Raw genomic sequence first — 21,366 nt, 5'->3', positions numbered from 1 at the left:
AAACAAATACAAATTATTTTCGTTGATGTTTTTCTCCGGGCAGGTGAACAAAATCTACCTTATATTTGCTCGGATGAGTGTTTAGGCCTTGAGCATGTCACAATACGAAAGTCTTTCGCCTTCTTCAGAGTGTCACATGATGGTGTCTTGTGACCCGTCTTTATCAGCTGATGTTCCATGAGGGCGTGACTTACCTGTCACAAGAATGAAGGCAAGTCACGCCCCCCGCTGTCCGTTCACTCCGCCAAAATGCTGCTCCAGGTGGTAGAGAGGATGAAGGCTCCCTTGTCTCTGTTCATGGTTTTTATGCCTCGCTTGCAGATCTCAATGGCCTCTCTGATCCAGCGCTGTTGTTTGTTCTCTTCGGTGCGGATGACCCTGCCCTTCTCCCGGTCCATGATGTGGTTTTCGCTTTTGCAGTGGTCAGTGATTGCTGATTTGTAATGTTCATGTTGTGCTTGTTCTTTTACTGCTCTGATTTTTCATTTTTTTGACAGGTAAGTCACACCCTCATGGAACATCAGCTGATAAAGACGGGTCTCAAGACACCATCATGCGACACTCTGAAGAAGGCGAAAGACTCGCCGAAACATGTCAGGTAAAAAATTAACCTAAAACATAATTGTCTGCTTTTAATGAATCAGTCAAATATCAATAATAAGAAGACAAAATGAACCTAATACAAATAAATGAATGCTTAATAACTCCCCTGCACATGCTCCTAAAAATCCAAACCTTCTGTCATGATACGCGTCGGGCATGACAGCCTTTTGTTATTGTTTTCGTCACCTCCCTGCCATGTGTCTTTTGTTATTGTTTTCGTCACCTCCCTGCCATGTGCTTTGTGTTATTGTTTTCGTTCTCACCAGCCACGCACCTGTTCCCAGTTCACGATCACACACCTGCTCCCCATCTGCTCCCCTGATTACCGGACTATTTATACCTCCCATGCCCTCAACCCAGTGTCGGGTCATTATCCCGTTTGGCTCCCTGTTGCTGCGTCACGGACTGTCACGACCGCTCCTAGATCTCGTTCCTGCTCTGGTTCTCGTTTCCGTCCTCGTTCCGGCCCTTTATCCTTGTCCCAGTTAGTCGCGTCCTGTTTGCCCTTGTTGTTTGTATCCTGCCTCGCTGTTTGTCCTCGTTTGATCCCTTCAATAAATTCCCCTTAACATCATCCATTTCCCTGCCTCCTCGCCTATTGGGTCCACCTCCTCCTTGCCATAAGGCAATCCTGACAGAATGACCCGACCCAGAAAAAAGGACCCAGCGAGGGGCTCGCGGCGGCGTCATGGACACCGCCGCACGGACCCCCCCCACCAACCCGCCGATCAGCTCAGCACCACGTCTGCCACGCTACCCGCTTACCCCGCTTACGAGGACGAGCTCGCAAGTGTCGTCTACATGCTGGACTCCCGCCGCACTGAGCTGAGTGCACAAATGGCCCAGATAGCGGAGCGGGTGGCCTCGATAGCGGCGAAGGGCGCCGCCGAGGCACCATCCCGGGAGACTCTCAAGGAGCTGACAGCCCAGATCGCGGCGCTGAAGGTCCAGACGGTGGAGAGCATGAGGCAGTCTCTCTCGCTGCAGGCCCAGCTGGCTGACAGAAAGCAGGCTGAAAGGGGTCACGCCTCCACGTCAGCTGCCGCAACCCATGTCGCCTCCACGCCAGCTGCAGCAGCCCATGCAGTCTCCCCGCCAGCTGCTGAGCCCTGCCACGGCTCCCCGCCAGCTGCTGAGTCCCTTCCCGGCTCCCCGCCAGCCGCAGCGCCCCTTCCCGGCTGCCCGCCAGCGGCTGAGTCCCTCCCCGGCTCCCCGCCAGCCGCAGCGTCCCTTCCCGGCTGCCCGCCAGCTGCTGAGTCCCTTCCCGGCTCCCCGCCAGCCGCAGCGTCCCTTCCCGGCTGCCCCCCAGCCGCAGCGTCCCATCCCGGCTCCTCGCCAGCTGCTGAACCCTGTTCCGGCTCCCCGGCAGCTGCCGAGCCCCTTCCCGGCTCCCCGCCAGCTGCCGAGCCCCTTCCCGGTTCCCCGCCAGCTGCCGAGCCCCGTCCCGGCGCTCTGCCAGCTGCTGAGCCCCGTCTCGGCTCCCCGCTAGCTGCTGAGCCCCATTCCGGCGCCCCGCCAGCTGCCGAGCCCCTTCCCGGCTCCCCGCCAGCTGCCGAGCCCCGTTCCGGCTCCACGCCAGCGGATGAGTCAAGTGCCGGCTCCCCGCCAGCGGATGAGTCCTGTTCCGGCTCCTCCCCAGCTGTTGAGTCCCGTCCGGACTTCCTGCCAGCTGCTGAACCCCGTTCCGGCTCCCCGCCAGTTGATACGCCCCGTCCCGGCTCACCCCAAGCTGGGGGGGCCCGTTCTGGCCTCCTGAGAGCTGCTGACCCCCCCTCCGGCGCCTCGCCACCGCCACAAGTCCCTGTTCTGGCGGAGCACGTCCTGCGTCCGCCACCAGCCCCTGTTCCGGCGGAGCACGCCCTGCGTCCGCCACAAGTCCCTGTTCCGGCGGAGCACGCCCTGCGTCCGCCACCAGTCCCTGTTCCGGCGGAGCACGCCATGCGTCCGCCACAAGTCCCAGTTCTGGCGGAGCACGTTCGGCGTCCGCCACAAGTCCCTGGTCCGGCGGAGCACGCCCTGCGTCCGCCACCAGTCCCTGTTCCGGCGGAGCATGTCCTGCGTCCGCCACAAGTCCCTGTTCCGGCGGAGCACGTCCTGCGTCCGCCACAAGTCCCTATCCCGGCGGAGCACGCCCGGTGTCCGCCATCAGTCCCTGTTCCGGCGGAGCACGTCCTGCGTCCGTGTTAGAATAATATTTGGAGGTTATTATACATTTGCCATGACGCAACTTTATTTCAATACATGGTGCACATATCATGTTGAAAAGAAGGGCGGTGGCACTTCTTCAGAAGTGAGTCTGAAGCAAGCAACATCGTGCTAGGTCCTGATAAGAGATGCTGACGTCAAAGTCAGCTGCGACCCACGACGACACACCAATGATGAACCGGACCAAACCAGCTTTTGAGAAGACGAACTGTACCACCCTTGAGTGTAATCTGATTCCCCGATGTTATAAAAGGGAATGTGTGAAAAGCATCGAGGAACGGGAGGGGAGATAAAGTTGTCAAATAAACTTTGGTTAACCTTTCCGTCTCCAAAAGAGCTGTTTGTCTCTCCTTTTAGCTCACGAACACTATATGTCAAATTGGCGAACCTGACATACAATTGGTCCTTCAGAGCCGTGAACCCAACATACTGGAGGCGTCCAGAGGCGAAGCCGACGACCGGGGACAATCGTGGCCACGACAAGATGAGGATTCTTTCTTTTTTTGGACCTGGTCCTCGACTTTGCTACTGGATGCTGAAAGTTGAAGGGAGGCTGCGGAGAGAGACGTTCAGCTCATCTTGGGTGAGTGTGTGAAGTCCGAATGTGATGAATGAGTGTGATAAATGTGGGCATTTGAAGGGGTACGTAGTTAAATTCTGCGTTAACAGGAGGGCGGACTCCTCTGCAAGTAAGTAGTTAAATTCCGTGGGGATATTGTGGGGACTAGACAGAGTAAGTCTTTAAAACTGTGTAAAACCGTAAGAATACTAGTCAATGTTACGTGAAGAGACAGAGATAGTCTATAACACTGATAGGGGATAACAGGGGTATATCCTCCACGCGCGTTTGAAAGGGGAAAAAAAGAGAAATAAGGGGAAAAAAAGACGAGGGAAAAAATAAATAAATAAAAAGGGAAAAATAGTGTGAATGAATAAGTGTGTATGGAGGCTTGCAACCTCATTTTGGAACAGGAAATTTAACCGACAACTGTCTGGGAAGCAGAAGCTTGGGAATTACCTAAAACAAAGTAATTGTCAGCCTGTTCAGGGATTGGAGAACAGTTTAGGAAAACATGGGGAAATCAAACAGTAAAAAAGCTAGCAAAAAGGATCCGAAACAACAATTGACGTGTAAGGACTAGAAATTTATAGAAAGCCAATGTCCGGAAAAAGTAAAACATTTAAACTCATGGATAACAAAATATGAATTCACTGGTCAGCTTAGTACACAAAAATACTTACAAAATAAAACGAAGAGAAGAGAGAGAAAAAAAAAAAAAAAAAAAAGAGGTGGAGAAGCAGCTACCAAGCCATTCATAGGTGTGGCTGTGTGTGCGCTGATAGATAACGTTCTGCGAGGCAACATCATTGCAGACATACAACAACAAAGTCTTATGCAAGAGAAAATCTATGGCTAGAAAAAGGAGCTACTTTGACTAATGGCATATATGTCAGTTCAGAGGAAAAAAAAAAAAAAAAAAAAAAAAAAAAAAAAAAAAAAACAATTCTTCCAAAAAATATTTTTCGCAATATTGACACATGTTGACACACATGTCAAACAGGAGGGATGGTATGGTAAGACAAACCAAACCAATTTTATACAACATATGGGTTTTAATTTTTTCTCAAAAGATTTTTTGAAGAGCCTGTATGATCTGTGCTCGACACAATTGTCAGGGAAACATAAGCCCAAAACGAGGACAGTTTCCCCAAGCAACATACACCTTGTGCATTGTAAAAAGTCATCTCAACCCTACCCTATTAGGGGTCTCTCGGTTGACATTAGTTTCGCGTGGATAAAAAATTGAGATTTTGTGTTGTGTAGTTTTGGTTGCACTTAAAGCTGTGTTTCATGCATGTGTCCGAGACCATTACTATGAGTAATTCCAACAGCTCTTCCATCAACATGCCTTTTAGAAGTAATGATGAAATTAACACCTAATGCGGACTGCATTGCTTGGAATGATGTGTACGCTGCGATTAAGGCAACGAAAGATAAGCCTATCTTTTCTACCGATGTGGCAGTGGCTAACTTTACTTGTGTTAATCTCACAGGAACACAAGTGGTGTAAAACAACTGTACTCCAAGCAGGTACACTACTGCCACGCAGCGATGTGTGGTGGTGGTGCGGGGTACTAAACTATTTGATTCATTAAAGGACGCAGTTGGAACTTGTGCATTGGTGTCACTTCTCTTACCAGTGTCTATTTTTCCATCCACAGCAAGGGATATTCAAAGGGCAGTTGAAGCTGACGAATACCCCTATTATTACGCCAGGAAAAGACGAAGTGCTTCCTGGAGGGATGGTGATATGACTTATTTGGATGCAATTGGCCAACCAAGGGGCGTACCAGATGAGTATAAATTGGTAAATCAAATCGCAGCGGGGTTCGAGTCCATTCTTCTTTGGATTACACCGAATAAGAATGTGGATCGAATAAATTACATACACTATAACGTGCAAAGATTGGGGAACTTCATTGAAGAAGGATTTATAGCTATTAAAGAACAATTGGTCCTACGTCGTCCTTCCATCTGGGGTGACGTAAAATTGGTCCAAAAGAACAATTGGCAGCAACATCACTCATGGCATTTCAAAACCGCATCGCGGTGGACATGCTGTTGGCAGAGAAAGGAGGGGTTTGCGCCGTGATTGGTGATCAGTGTTGTACTTTCATTCCTAACAACACTTCTCCGGAAGGGTCCCTCACAAGAGCCATTGCAGGCTTGCGCACCCTGAAGCATAAGCTGAAGGAACACTCAGGTGTGACTACCTCTGCATGGGATGAGTGGTGGAACAAAACGTTTGGTAAATATAAAAATATGGTATTTTCTGTAATGATTTCTATAACAATGTTCACCTCAATCCTTGTACTGTATGGATGTTGTTGTATTCCCTGCATTCGCGTTTTGCTTTTCCGACTTATCTCAACAGCTCTCGCTCCAACAAATTCCAAACGACAGGAAATATATCCTTTGATTAATTACAGAAGTGCTGGTGATGGAGGAGACAGTGATGACCAAGTTGATGACGACGACTGAATTTACCTGGGAGATCCTATTCGTTAATCCAAAACGCTCAAATACATTAAAGTTAAACAAAGAAAAATAGAGGGGTTTACATTTGCTATCAAGCTAATGATTTGATGGAATTAAATCTTTGGAAATTCCATTGATGATAATATTTGGGGCAAATGTAGAATAAACAGGGGGGAATGTTAGAATAATATTTGGAGGTTATTATACATTTGCCATGACGCAACTTTATTTCAATACATGGTGCACATATCATGTTGAAAAGAAGGGCGGTGGCACTTCTTCAGAAGTGAGTCTGAAGCAAGCAACATCGTGCTAGGTCCTGATAAGAGATGCTGACGTCAAAGTCAGCTGCGACCCACGACGACACACCAATGATGAACCGGACCAAACCAGCTTTTGAGAAGACGAACTGTACCACCCTTGAGTGTAATCTGATTCCCCGATGTTATAAAAGGGAATGTGTGAAAAGCATCGAGGAACGGGAGGGGAGATAAAGTTGTCAAATAAACTTTGGTTAACCTTTCCGTCTCCAAAAGAGCTGTTTGTCTCTCCTTTTAGCTCACGAACACTATATGTCAAATTGGCGAACCTGACAGTCCGCCACAAGTCCCTGTTCCGGCGGAGCACGCCCTGCGTCCGCCACCAGTCCCAGTTCTGGCGGAGCACGTTCGGCGTCCGCCACAAGTCCCTGGTCCGGCGGAGCACGCCCTGCGTCCGCCACCAGTCCCTGTTCCTGCGGAGCACGCCATGCGTCCGCCACAAGTCCCTGTTCTGGCGGAGCACGTTCTGTGTCCGCCACAAGTCCCTGTTCTGGCGGAGCACGTCCTGCGTCCGCCACCAGTCCCTGTTCCGGCGGAGCACTCCATGCGTCCGCCCCAAGTCCCTGTTCCGGCGGAGCACTCCATGCGTCCGCCCCAAGTCCCTGTTCCGGCGGAGCACGCCATGCCTCCGCCACAAGTCCCTGCTCTGGCGGAGCACGTCCTGCGTCCGCCACAAGTCCCTGTTCCGGCGGAGCACGCCATGCGTCCGCCACAAATCCCTGCTTCGGCGGTGCCAGACGGCCCGCCGCCAACCCAATTCCCTGTCCCGGCGGCGCCCGAGGACACGCCATTGCTTCCCGTCACTCCCTCGGCGGTGCTCGACGATCCGCCGTCGCCCCAAGCTCCTTTTTCGGCGGAACTCGACGATTCGCCGGCGCTCCAGTTTCCTGCCTGGGCGGTGGACGACGACCCGCCGTCGCTTCTCGTCTCTGTCACAGCGGCTCCCGACGAAGCGCCGCCGCTCCACGTTCCTGTCTCAGCGGGGTTGGAGGACCAGCCGCCGTGCCACGTTCCGGTCTCGGCGGGGTTCGAGGACCAGCCGCCGCTCCACGTTCCTGTCTCGGCGGGGTTCGAGGACCAGCCGCCGCTCCACGTTCCTGTCTCGGCGGGGTTGGAGGACCAGCCGCCGTGCCACGTTCCTGTCTCAGCGGGGTTGGAGGACCAGCCGCCGCCTGCCGCCCTTGCCTCGGCGGCATCCGACGAACCGCCACCACTCCACGTTCCTGTCCCGGCGGGGCTTGACAACCAGCCGCCGCTCCACTTTCCTGTCTCTGCAGGGTTCGAGGACCAGCCGCCATGCCACGTTCCTGTCTCGGCGGGGTTCGACGACCAGCCGCCGCTCCACGTTCCGGTCTCGGCGGGGTTCGAGGACCAGCCGCCGCTCCACGTTCCTGTCTCGGCGGGGTTCGAGGACCAGCCGCCGCTCCACGTTCCTGTCTCGGCGGGGTTCGAGGACCAGCCGCCGCTCCACGTTCCTGTCTCGGCGTGGTTCGACGACCAGCCGCCGCTCCGCGTTCCTGTCCCGGCGGGGTTCGACGACCAGCCGCCGCCGCCGCTCCACGTTCCTGTCTCGGCGGGGTTCGACGACCAGCCGCCGCCGCCGCTCCACGTTCCTGTCTCGGCGGGGTTCGACGACAAGCCGCCGCTCCATGTTCCGGTCTCGGCGGGGTTCGACGACCAGCCGCCGCACCAAGTGCCTGCCTCGACGGCGGTCGACGACCAGCCGCCGCACCAAGTGCCTGCCTCGACGGCGGTCGACGTCCCACCGCCACGTCTCGTCCCGGCTCCGGCGGGGTCCGGCGTTCCACCATGCCTCGTCTCCGTCTCGGCGGCGTCCGACGTCCCGCCATCACTCCAAGTTCCTGCCTCGGCTGCGCCCGCCTCAACGCCGGTCCAAGCTCCGTCCTCTGCAGCACCCAGCGTCCCGCCGCCGCCCCTCGTCTCAGCCCCATCAGCGGACTCAAGGTGGAGTTCGGGTCGTCCCGGACGTCCGCCTGAATGGCCCCATCGGGACGTATTGGTCTGGCCACCCGCACGGCCCCCTGAAGGGCCACGAAAGGACTCGCTGGTCTGGCCCCCCGGGCATCCGCCAGACCGGCCTCGATCACGGGTCGTTGACCCACCTCCCGACCCCTTCCGCCCACCCTTGTTTTTGGGACATGGTTTTTTCGTTTTTGTTATTCTTGGGGACGGCTGGAATCCGTCCCTTGAGGGGGGGTACTGTCATGATACGCGTCGGGCATGACAGCCTTTTGTTATTGTTTTCGTCACCTCCCTGCCATGTGTCTTTTGTTATTGTTTTCGTCACCTCCCTGCCATGTGCTTTGTGTTATTGTTTTCGTTCTCACCAGCCACGCACCTGTTCCCAGTTCACGATCACACACCTGCTCCCCATCTGCTCCCCTGATTACCGGACTATTTATACCTCCCATGCCCTCAACCCAGTGTCGGGTCATTATCCCGTTTGGCTCCCTGTTGCTGCGTCACGGACTGTCACGACCGCTCCTAGATCTCGTTCCTGCTCTGGTTCTCGTTTCCGTCCTCGTTCCGGCCCTTTATCCTTGTCCCAGTTAGTCGCGTCCTGTTTGCCCTTGTTGTTTGTATCCTGCCTCGCTGTTTGTCCTCGTTTGATCCCTTCAATAAATTCCCCTTAACATCATCCATTTCCCTGCCTCCTCGCCTATTGGGTCCACCTCCTCCTTGCCATAAGGCAATCCTGACACCTTCACCTGTAAATAAAACGTCCCGACCTGAAGACATCTTAATGTTATTATTTTGTTATACACACAGTGCCGCCAAGTGGAATCAAAAATTTGTTTTTATTTTAATTTTCACGTACTGCACGGTGCCCTTTTGACGAATCCGACTGAAAATTAGTCAGAATAGACTCAAGACAATGATCTTACTCTCTGCCGAATTTTGTGACGTTTTGGCAAAAGGCGTGGCTATTAAGGTGCTGAAAAGTCCGATTGTACTCTGTGGCAACAAAAGCTCCGGCAACATGACTCAGATGATCCTATCTTCTCGAAGTTGTACACATTTGAGGATACTTCAGCCCTGAAGACATCTACCAACTTATTTTACATCGTAGTAGTAGCGCCACCAACTGGTAAAAGCTAATACAAGTTATTTTCTTGGATGTTTTTCTCCGTGCAACTCAACAAGGTCGCCCTCATATATGCTCGGATGACTGTTTCGGCCATGAGGATGTCACAATACGAAATTCGTGATTTTTCGTGAAAAGTTGTGGGAGTGGCATTGCACTGTTCGGCAATAAAACAAAGCTGATTATGAGGTTCTAAATATGAACGACAACTCGTAAAACTTTACACACACATCAGGCCGAGCAAATTTATCAATATTTTATACGTTAGTTGTGCAGCTTTTTTTAAATGGCTCGCCATGGCCCTCGAGAAATGTTAAAAAAAAAGCAGCTCTGGTTGAGTGTTTCACCTCGCTTTTTGTAAATTTTATGGAGTACAGTGAACCCTCGGTTATCGCGGTTAATGGGGACCGAGACCACCCGCGAAAACTGAAAATCCGCGAAGTAGCGGCGCACCTTCAAAAATGCTTAAAAAAAAATACAATATATATAATAAATATATAATATATATATATATATATATATATATATATATATATATATATATATATATATACGGGGGGAGAGAGAGAGAGAGAGTGAAATTCATGTTATAACAAAAAAACCAAATTATTATTAAAACGTATTATTTTTTTATTCCCCAGCCATTCTTTTTGTATTTATTTAATTACTCCGACTTTTACCTGCTGGTACGCCGTCCGGTGTGCCCTGTGAAATGAAAGGTGGCATTCTTTATTTATTTATTCATTTATTCATTCATAACTGACAGCCTCGCGCTCCGCTCGTGCCCGGGCAGAAGAGGTGCTCCAATTCGGCTTAACTGTGACACACGCCCGCCCTCCTCCCCCGGAGCTTCCATTCGGTTAAACTTAGGGGCCGCTTGGCACCGCCGTGCCCGGGGAAGGTGCTCCTCTTCGGCTTACTGTGACGCGAGCATGCCCTCCTCCTCCGGAGCTTCCATTCGGTTAAACTTAGGGGCCGCTTGGAACCGCCCGTGCCCGGGGAAGGGGCTTCTCTTCGGCTTACTGTGACGCGAGCATGCCCTCCTCCTCCGGAGCTTCCATTCGGTTAAACTTAGGGGCCGCTTGGAACCGCCCGTGCCCGGGGAAGGTGCTCCTCTTCGGCTTACTGTGACGCGAACATGCCCTCCTCCTCCGGAGCTTCCATTCGGTTAAACTTAGGGGCCGCTTGGCACCGCCCGTGCCCGGGGAAGGTGCTCCTCTACGGCTTAACTGCCACGCACGCCGGCCGGAGCTCTGGTACGGTCCGAACCGCGCGAAACGTCGCCACCGATCGTGTCCGGGGGAACGTGCTCTTCTTCGTCCACTCTCCTCTTCGCCCACGCTCTTCTTCGGCGCACGCCGGCCGTCTAACCGCTCCAGCGCCCCGTCGTGCCGCTTGGCGAAACTACAATGCCCCCGAATATTTTTTAGACCCGCGAAGCACTGAACCCGCGAAAGGTGAACCGCGAAGTAGCGAGGGTTCACTGTATGTATAAGACCAAGACCTACAAAAAAGTCTCTTGGAGCAATGAGCTAGGTTTTACAGGAAGTCGGCCATTTTGAATTTACTTAAAAGGGGGCGGGTCACCACAATGGACTTTGTGTAGAAATTATTATTGGGGCCCGAGCAGCGACCACGGCGAGGTCCCTATTGCTTTTGTCGAAAATATTATTACTTTTATTATTATTATTATTATTATTATTATTATTAGGGCCTGAGCAGCGACCGCTGCGAATTCCCTATTGTTTTTGTAGAAATTAGTATTATTATTATTTTTCCGATTGTTCGATCGCATTTTTGACCCCCGAAACATGCACAAAAACTCACCAAACTTGGCAGTCTCATCGGGCATGGCGAAAAATTTTATATTTTTTAACGTCTAATATGAACAGGAAGTGAGTTATGAATTTTTGAAAGTCCGACTTTTGCCCTTTTTTGCATGTTTACAGGGGTCATTCTTTTGCACCCTGATCCTAAAGGCTTCATCTGATTGCCTTAAAGTTCTGTCTGGAGCATCTTAAGACCTGGGACAAACACTGGGGCTAAAATTTTTTGTTTCCGAAATACTATATGACGGGGGCGGGGCTTCAAAGTTTTCACTTAAGATTTCCTTCGCCGCAATGGACAAAATGCTTAATAACTCTCCTGCACATGCTGCTAAAAATCCAAAACTTCACATGTACATAAAGAGTCGGTACCTGAAGACATCTATATGTTTATATTCAGTTATACACCTTGCGCCAATCAATATCAATTTTTACATTTTGACGTACTGCTCGGTGCCCTTTTAACGAATCCGATTGAAAATTGGCTAGAAAAGACTCAAGACATTGATCTTACTCTATCCCTATTTTTACGACTTTCCTTCAAAGGGCGTGGCTATTACGGTGCCGCAGAGTCTGATTATTCTCCGTGGCAACAAAAGTTCCTGCAAAATGATTCAGATGATCCATCTTCTGGAAATCTTTCACATTTGAGGATATTCAGGCCCTGAAGACGGCTGCCAACTTATTTTTGATCGCAGTGGTAGTGCTACCAACTGGTTAAAACAAATACAAATTATTTTCGTTGATGTTTTTCTCCGGGCAGGTGAACAAAATCTACCTTATATTTGCTCGGATGAGTGTTTAGGCCTTGAGCATGTCACAATACGAAAGTCTTTCGCCTTCTTCAGAGTGTCACATGATGCTGTCTTGTGACCCGTCTTTATCAGCTGATGTTCCATGAGGGCGTGACTTACCTGTCACAAGAATGAAGGCAAGTCACGCCCCCCGCTGTCCGTTCACTCCGCCAAGATGCTGGTCCAGGTGGTAGAGAGGATGAAGGCTCCCTTGTCTCTGTTCATGGTTTTTATGCCTCGCTTGCAGATCTCAATGGCCTCTCTGATCCAGCGCTGTTGTTTGTTCTCTTCTGTGCGGATGACCCTGCCCTTCTCCCGGTCCATGATGTGGTTTTCCCTTTTGCAGTGGTCAGTGATTGCTGATTTGTAATGTTCATGTTGTGCTTGTTCTTTTACTGCTCTGATTTTTTCATTGTTTTGACAGGTAAGTCACACCCTCATGGAACATCAGCTCAAGACACCATCATGCGACACTCTGAAGAAGGCGAAAGACTCGCCGAAACATGTCAGGTAAAAAATTAACCTAAAACATAATTGTCTGCTTTTAATGAATCAGTCAAATATCAATAATAAGAAGACAAAATGAACCTAATACAAATAAATGAATGCTTAATAACTCCCCTGCACATGCTCCTAAAAATCCAAACCTTCACCTGTAAATAAAACGTCCCGACCTGAAGACATCTTAATGTTATTATTTTGTTATACACACAGTGCCGCCAAGTGGAATCAAAAATTTGTTTTTATTTTAATTTTCACGTACTGCACGGTGCCCTTTTGACGAATCCGACTGAAAATGAGTCAGAAAAGATTCAAGACAATGATCTTACTCTCTGCCGAATTTTGTGACGTTTTGGCAAAAGGCGTGGCTATTAAGGTGCTGAAAAGTCCGATTGTACTCTGTGGCAACAAAAGCTCCGGCAACATGACTCAGATGATCCTATCTTCTCGAAGTTGTACACATTTGAGGATACTTCAGCCCTGAAGACATCTACCAACTTATTTTACATCGTAGTAGTAGCGCCACCAACTGGTAAAAGCTAATACAAGTTATTTTCTTGGATGTTTTTCTCCGTGCAACTCAACAAGGTCGCCCTCATATATGCTCGGATGACTGTTTCGGCCATGAGGATGTCACAATACGAAATTCGTCCTTTTTCATGAAAAGTTGTGGGAGTGGCATTGCACTGTTCGGCAACAAAACAAAGCTGATTATGAGGTTCTAAATATGAACGACAACTTGTAAAACTTTACACACACATCAGGCCGAGCAAATTTATCAATATTTTATACGTTAGTTGTGCAGCTTTTTTGAAATGGCTCGCCATGGCCCTCGAGAAATGTTAAAAAAAGCAGCTCTGGTTGAGTGTTTCACCTCGCTTTTTGTAAATTTTATGGAGTACAGTGAACCCTCGGTTATCGCGGTTAATGGGGACCGAGACCACCCGCGAAAACTGAAAATCCGCGAAGTAGCGGCGCACCTTCAAAAATGCTTAAAAAAAATAAACAGGTCACTGCTCGGGCCCTAATAATAATAATAATAATAATTTCCACAAAAACAATGGGGACCTCGTAGCGGTCGCTGCTCGGGCCCTAATAATAATTTCTACAAAAACAATAGGGACCTCGCCGCGGTCGCTGCTCGGGCCCCAATAATAATTTCTACACAAAGTCCATTGTGGTGACCCGCCCCCTTTTAAGTAAATTCAAAATGGCCGACTTCCTGTAAAACCTAGCTCATTGCTCCAAGAGTCTTTTTTGTAGGTCTTGGTCTTATACATACAGTGAACCCTCGCTACTTGGCGGTTCACCTTTCGCGGGTTCAGTGCTTCGCGGGTCTAAAAAATATTCGGGGGCATTGTAGTTTCGCCGAGCGGCACGACGGGGCGCTGGAGCGGTTAGACGGCCGGCGTGCACCAAAGAAGAGCGTGGGCGAAGAGGAGAGTGGACGAAGAAGAGCACGTTCCCCCGGACACGATCGGTGGCGACGTTTCGCGCGGTTCGGACAGTACCAGAGCTCCGGCCGGCGTGCGTGGCAGTTAAGCCGTAGAGGAGCACCTTCCCCGGGCACGGGCGGTGCCAAGCGGCCCCTAAGTTTAACCGATTGGAAGCTCCGGAGGAGGAGGGCATGCTCGCGTGGCAGTTAAGCCGTAGAGGAGCACCTTCCCCGGGCACGGGCGGTGCCAAGCGGCCCCTAAGTTTAACCGAATGGAAGCTCCGGAGGAGGAGGGCATGCTCGCGTCACAGTAAGCCGAAGAGGAGCACCTTCCCCGGGCACGGGCGGTTCCAAGCGGCCCCTAAGTTTAACCGAATGGAAGCTCCGGAGGAGGAGGGCATGCTCGCGTCACAGTAAGCCGAAGAGGAGCACCTTCCCCGGCCACGGGCGGTTCCAAGCGGCCCCTAAGTTTAACCGAATGGAAGCTCCGGAGGAGGAGGGCATGCTCGCGTCACAGTAAGCCGAAGAGGAGCACCTTCCCCGGGCACGGGCGGTGCCAAGCGGCCCCTAAGTTTAACCGAATGGAAGCTCCGGGGGAGGAGGGTGGGCGTGTGTCACAGTTAAGCCGAATTGGAGCACCTCTTCCGCCCGGGCACGAGCGGAGCGCGAAGCTGTCAGTTATGAATGAATAAATGAATAAATAAATAAATAAATAAAGAATGGCACCTTTCATTTCACAGGGCACACCAGACGGCGTACCAGCAGGTAAAAGTCTGAGTAATTAAATAAATACAAAAAGAATGGCTGGGGAATAAAAAAATAATACGTTTTAATAATAATTTGGTTTTTTTGTTCTAACATGAATTTCACTCTCTCTCTCTCTCCCCGTATATATATATATATATATTTATTATATATATTGTATTTTTTTTTAAGCATTTTTGAAGGTGCGCCGCTACTTCGCGGATTTTCAGTTTTCGCGGGTGGTCTCGGTCCCCATTAACCGCGATAACCGAGGGTTCACTGTACTCCATAAAATTTACAAAAAGCGAGGTGAAACACTCAACCAGGGCTGCTTTTTTTAACATTTCTCGAGGGCCATGGCGAGCCATTTCAAAATAGCTGCACAACTAACGTATAAAATATTGATAAATTTGCTCTGCCTGATGTGTGTGTAAAGTTTCACGAGTTGTCGTTCATATTTAGAACCTCATAATCAGCGTTGTTTTATTGCCCACAACTTTTCACGAAAAAGGATGAATTTCGTATTGTGACATCCTCATGGCCGAAACAGTCATCCGAGCATATATGAGGGCGACCTTGTTGAGTTGCACGGAGAAAAACATCCAAAAAAATAACTTGTATTAGCTTTTACCAGTTGGTGGCGCTACTACTACGATGAAAAATAAGTTGGTGGATGTCTTCAGGGCTGAAGTATCCTCAAATGTGTACAACTTCGAGAAGATAGTATCATCTGAGTAATGTTGCCGGAGCTTTTGTTGCCACAGAGTACAATCGGACTTTTCAGCACCGTAATAGCCACGCCTTTTGCCAAAACGTCACAAAATTCGGCAGAGAGTAAGTGAGTCTTTTCTGACTAATTTTCAGTCGGATTCGTCAAAAGGGCACCGTGCAGTACGTGAAAATTAAAATTAAAAAAAATTTTTGATTCCACTTGGCGGCGCTGTGTGTATAATTTTTTTCAGCATGGGCACAAGAATTCCACCGAACATCGCCAGTTCAATGGGATTTTGGTTAAGTCCGCAAATAATAGTGAACAATATACTTTGGCTGCGCGCTCGAATAATTTTACTCGTATATACTTCAATGAGGGTGTAGTGTGGGTATCGGGATCTTTAACACGCCCTAACACGAAGCTGACTCTCCAACCGCCACAGCCTTTTAATGACGAAATTATAAAATAAACAAAAACACTGTTCAACAACATAAAATAAAATAAAAAATCACATCATACTTACATTTATAAACTTTAATCCTCAAGAACATTATTCTCAGGTTGACCGAAAGACGAGGACACGGGAGCGCCTCGGGCATGTTCTTCTTCCTTGTGTAGGCGAATGACGTTTTAAGGTGCTTGTCCGCCACCTGCTGTGCTGAACTATGTATTAAATAAGAAAAGCAAATTGTTGAATGTTTTTTCCCCAATGAAGACTGAATTGTAAAATACCCGGAAATGGCTTTTCTGTTTTATTGTGCATTTAAAAAAAATTCAGATTGTCCTTTTTTGTTGAGATAATTGTTGAATATTGAAATTGCACATGTAACTGGTAATTTAGTTTTAGATATTATTTGAACCAGTGGAGGGCCATGCATTTCACACCTGGGCCTTCAATGAAGTCCTACTTCGTCCTACTTGAATAAATCCCCCTCATAATACCATAATTTATGACACCACGGGTGGACAAACAATATACAGAAAAGCACTTAGACAGCACTGACCGAGTGTTGGACGATATAGCTTCTCTTGAAAGGTCCGTGTTGAAAATGGCCTCGCAAGTGAATCTTCAATTTCTAAAGATAAAGATGTCTTTTAATTGTCCCATAACGGGGACATTTGCAGTGTTACAGCAGCAAAGATATACATCACACAGTGGCACCGACGTAATGTAGCCGTTAATGTATAACATTGGCAGCAGGCATTCATAAAAAGCATGCAAATATACACAGTATATACGTATATACACAGATCCCCATGTATATACACACTTACAGCCCACAACATATACAAGTGTAAGGAAACACTCCTAATGCCTGTCTATGGTTCAGAGGGGAAATAAATAAAAACGCTGCAATGATAAAAAAAAATACTGAATGATTGAAAATACTGCAATGATAAAAATACTGCAAGAATAAAAGTACTGTACCCAGCCAACATGTCCAACTGGGCCCCAAATGGGGTAAATGCGGGATTCCTGGGTACCAAGTGGGAATGGGCTAGAAGTGGGCAATGGTACAGGGTTCCATGTGGGCGCCATCTGGGATTGGTGGGCATGGGCTTAAACTGGGCAAATGTTGTGGGTGCAATACGGGTTGTGTATGGGCTAAGTGGGCATGGGTTAGAACTGGTAAAGATAAAGATAAAGATGTCCTTTATTAGTCCCACAATGGGGAAATTTGAGGTGTTACAGCAGCAAAGATATAGCTCACACAGAGTCGGCGGCGTAATGTAGCCGTTAATGTATAACATTAGCAGCAGACATTCATAAAAAGCATGCAAATATACACAGTATAAACGTATCTAAGTGTAAGGAAAGACTCCTAATGTCTGTCCATTATACAGAGGGGAAAATGCTGTAATGATAAAAACTACTGAATCTACTACTGAAACCATTTATAGGTCCTATTTGGGTTATGTGTGGGCTAAGTGGGCATGGGTTAGAACTGGTCAACCATGTGAGGGTCTCATATGGGCTGTATATGGGCCAAGTGGGCATGGGTTAGAGCTGGTCAACCATGTCTGGGTCCTATTTGGGTTATGTGTGGGCTAAGTGGGCATGGGTTAGAAGTGGTCACCATTTATCGGTCCTGTTTGGGTTATGTGTGGGATAAGTGGGCATAGGTTAGAGCTGGTCAACCATGTCTGGGTCCTGTTATGGGTTATAGATGAGCTAAGCGGGCATGGGTTTGAAAATTTGTTCTGGAGCCTTTTTGATATTTAATGCATGCTATGCTAATAGTAACCACCCGAAGACTATTCTCAGTAGAACTATTCAATGGATGCCAAAACGATAGAGACATGGCCATGGAGCCTATGCTGCGAGATTGTGAAAGGACTAAAATAAGTGTAGGATTTTTGAGGACCAGAAGTCAGCTTTTATTAGGTTTGACATTGATTTAACTTATGGAACAATGCAAATTATGGTCGGGTTGTTGTTGGACTTTTTCCGCTTTTGACTAATGGACGGGTGTTTTTATTTTCTGGGACTCTTTAGAACAAGCGGCACGGTGGCGGACTGGTTAGCAAGTCCGCATCACAGTACAGAAGTGCAAGGTTCTCCCTGTGCCTGCTAGGGTTTTCGCCGGTTTCCTCCCACTTTCCAAAAACATCCATGATAGGTTGATTGGTCACTGGTCCAAGGTCTGAGTGTGAGAGCGGATGGTTGCTTGTCTCTGTGTGCCCTGCGATTGACTGGCAACCAGTTCAGGGTGTACCCTGTCGACTGCCCGAAGACAGCTGGGATAGGCTCCAGCACTCCCGGGGACCCTTGTGAGGACAAGAAGCAGTACAGAGGATTGATTGATTTATTAAAATTAAATTCATGTATTTATCTATGCTAAATTTAACAAGGCTGGACGTTATATTTTGTGAATTTACATGTACCCCCAACTGTGACTTAATAACCCTTAAGGGACAAGATAACATTTTATAATATACCAGACAGCTAAGATTGTCATCTATGAACTATTTGACAAGGCAGGTCCAGCATTGTCAGCCACATCCAACAGTCAACACAGTTACTTTTTTTTAAATAAACAAAATCAACATTATTAATTAATGTTATTTTATTAATTCTGTATGCTGTGAAAGATCTTTATTCAAAGTATATTTGAAGTTATTTCTACCTTATTGCTTGATTTTTGTAGATTCAATTCGGAGTTGTCAAAATTACAGATTCTTTTGAAGGCAGCATATTCAAACTGTGAGAAAAGGAGCGAATGCAAGCTACGCGGTCTTTGAGGTGCGGCAGAAGAGCTGAAAGCACGGTGAGTCCCGAACGATAATTGAATTAATTAATTAATCTTGGGTAAATGTCTGGCTCTCATTTTTTAGACTTACTTTACAATGTGTTTTGTAATTTTTCAAGGTTGCCTGTGTTGGAAAACTGCTTGGTGCGTTAGCTAAAACACAGTATGCTAAAATGATAAGTGACGAGAACACAGAGGGTATATCAACAACGTACGTACTCGAATTATTTTGGGGAAAACTTAAGTACATTATAATCACCCTTTTAATAATACTGATAAGCGTTGTGTGTTTTATTTATTTTTATGAGGACCTTTACAACGAGCTACATATTGTTAGCATTGGGCCTACGACGCTAAACACAGTGTCCCTCGATCTCTCTCCAAAATTCTCCAAAAGACTTAAGCTTTCACTCAAATTAATACAATCTACTCCACTAGCTCATTTAAGGCTTTTTTGTGATGTGTTTGATTTGGGTAAGTAAAGCAAAACATATTAACTGTTGAATGTTGCCTGTTATTTAAATAATAGAAATTCAAGATGAAAGTTGAACAGATATTGAAATGCTAGATTGGCTCATTCAGAATCATGCCACAATGTGCTTTGTATGTTTTGTGTGTGGGTTTATCAAGCTCTAATTCAATGCAGTGTCCAAAACGAGCGCGCATAATTGTTGGATGAATGTTGGTTAATAGAGTCAGATAATAGTTCCAACAGTTGAACAGATGTTGAAATGCTAGATTGGCTCATTCAGAATCATGCCACAATGTGCTTTGTATGTTTTGTGTTTAGGCTTATCAAGCTCTAATTCAATGCAGTGTTGAGCTGCATTTGAGAGGAACTACGTAAGTAACTAATGTGGAAAAATTGTGACTTCTTTGTGTACTTTTATTTTGAATATTCAAATTTTGTGGGTAAAGGTTAGAGAAAATAAGTTAAAAATGAGAGCTGTACAGGTATTTAAGTTTTTGGTTTGTAAAATACCCGAATGTGGGTTTCAGCCGGTGAGGCAATGATTGGACAGAGCAAAAGCTATGCTCCAAAATAGAAGTGATTACACCTTCACTAGACTAACCTGCAGCTAATTACATAATTATAAAATTAACACTTTAACCTGGCTTCCCCATCACAGATGTATTCTTTTAAATGCAAAGCTTTTTGTTCTAGCTTTTGTTGTTAAATGACATTCATGCCCAAGTGTCTATGCATCCATTGCAGGGATGTTTTCTCAAGTGACGAGTCTGAAGCCTGTGATGACGAAGTACCATCTACACCTCCCCATGGATTGTCACAGAGAAAAAGCTTCCTAACCAAGAGAGGCGCTGCAGAAGGTCCTTGAGTACGTCCAACGTGTTGAGTCTGTGAGTCTACTGCAGGATCTAATGCAGGTATGAAAATGATGAAATTTTAATGTATTATCTTCAAAATTAAAATAATTATTTAATTTCTTGAAATATAAAATTAGGTACCCTAAACCCAAGTAGGAACCCCAGTCCCAGTACATTCCTGATTCTGGAGCTACAGAGATCAAACCATCCTACTGTATCACTAAATAGCCCCACCTCTAAAACCCTGATTCGGAAGGCCGAGTTGAAAGACTTCAGAGTTCAAGATGGTCAACTGCAACTATGATAAGCCGAATGTGTTCACCCCAAGTCGGAAACTGAGAAAAAGACTCAATTTTCACATGATTTCAGTCCCTTCTATATTTAAAAGAATGTATTGGGGCTCTAAAAATGTGAAATATTTTTACAAGTATTTCTTTTACTACTCATAGGCAGTTTCATAATAATAGTACAATTTGGCATCGTGTATTGTTTTTTGGTTCCATTCAAAATGCACAAGACGTATAGACATATTTTGTTTGTGGATCGCTGCAGCATCACACGAGCGCACAGAGACAAACGTGGCAGCAACTTAAAACAATTAAAATATCGAATCGAAATCGGGAACTGAAAATCAAAAATCGAATCGGGGCTAGAGTGAATCGTTACCTCCCTAATCATAATCATTTTGGTAGAATGTTGGGCTCTTGCCCTTTGAGTGTATATGGCGTTACCGAAGCTGTTCACTTAATCGACAATTCCTTTCCTGTGACGTTTATCATACCCAGTTTAACTGCCAAAATATTTTTAAGTGTGTGATGATTATCTGGATCGAGTGACACCCATGTTATAATGGTTGCAGGTATTGGTGGATTGGACGATAGTGTCAGAACAATGATGGCGTTCATCATGACAAATCCTCTGTCTCTGAAGTACAATCTCTTTGGACATCGTAGCAAGAACAAGCGCCGAGACCTGCCTTTTTCTGATGTTCTATACGGTAATATATATATATATATATATATTTTTTTTTAAGGGATTGTGGTGTGAAGACATTTCAGCATGTCCCATAAGGTTTCACAATCATTAAATAGCTTTACTAAGTTGACTTCTTGTCTTTTTTGTTTTAGGAGCACTGAAAAGGAATGGAGCCACAAAGGACATCAACGAGAAGGACACAGGCAACCCTGTCCAAGTGGTTCATGGGAGCTTGTGATCAAGGTGGGAATAGGGCAGTTCGAGCTCGGAGATCTCAAGGCAACTGTCAGGTTTAAAACGTCCTGACGCCATTTTTAGACTGAAGGTGGCATAAATCCAGACCAAACCAGTTAGAGTTTTGTTTTTGACCATTCGCGAATGGGAGAGGAAGTCAGGAGGTGAAGCAGGCGTCTTGCCAGTTCAATCTCGCGCACTCTCTCTCACTCTCTACCACCCGTTCGGTCTTTTATCAGCAACCTAAGCAGACAATGGAGGTCTGTCTGAAATTCTAGCAGGCAGGCAGGAAGC

The 21,366-nt window shown here is 47.3% G+C and overlaps 1 long non-coding RNA gene across 1 annotated transcript; it reads left to right on the top strand.

The window, feature by feature from the left end:
* Positions 1-2,791: 2,791 nt before the first annotated feature.
* LOC148315698 (uncharacterized) lies at positions 2,792-6,383 on the top strand. Its single transcript, XR_015840675.1, has 2 exons — positions 2,792-3,391; positions 5,032-6,383. It is a non-coding gene; the product is annotated as an uncharacterized LOC148315698 (long non-coding RNA).
* The last annotated feature ends 14,983 nt before the right edge of the window (positions 6,384-21,366 follow it).

Source organism: Idiotropiscis lumnitzeri, unplaced genomic scaffold (genome assembly GCF_059441095.1).
Source record: "Idiotropiscis lumnitzeri isolate Australia: NSW breed Sydney's pygmy pipehorse unplaced genomic scaffold, RoL_Ilum_1.0 HiC_scaffold_54, whole genome shotgun sequence".
NCBI lineage: Eukaryota > Metazoa > Chordata > Actinopteri > Syngnathiformes > Syngnathidae > Idiotropiscis > Idiotropiscis lumnitzeri.
This window is presented reverse-complemented; position numbering and strand designations above follow the sequence as displayed.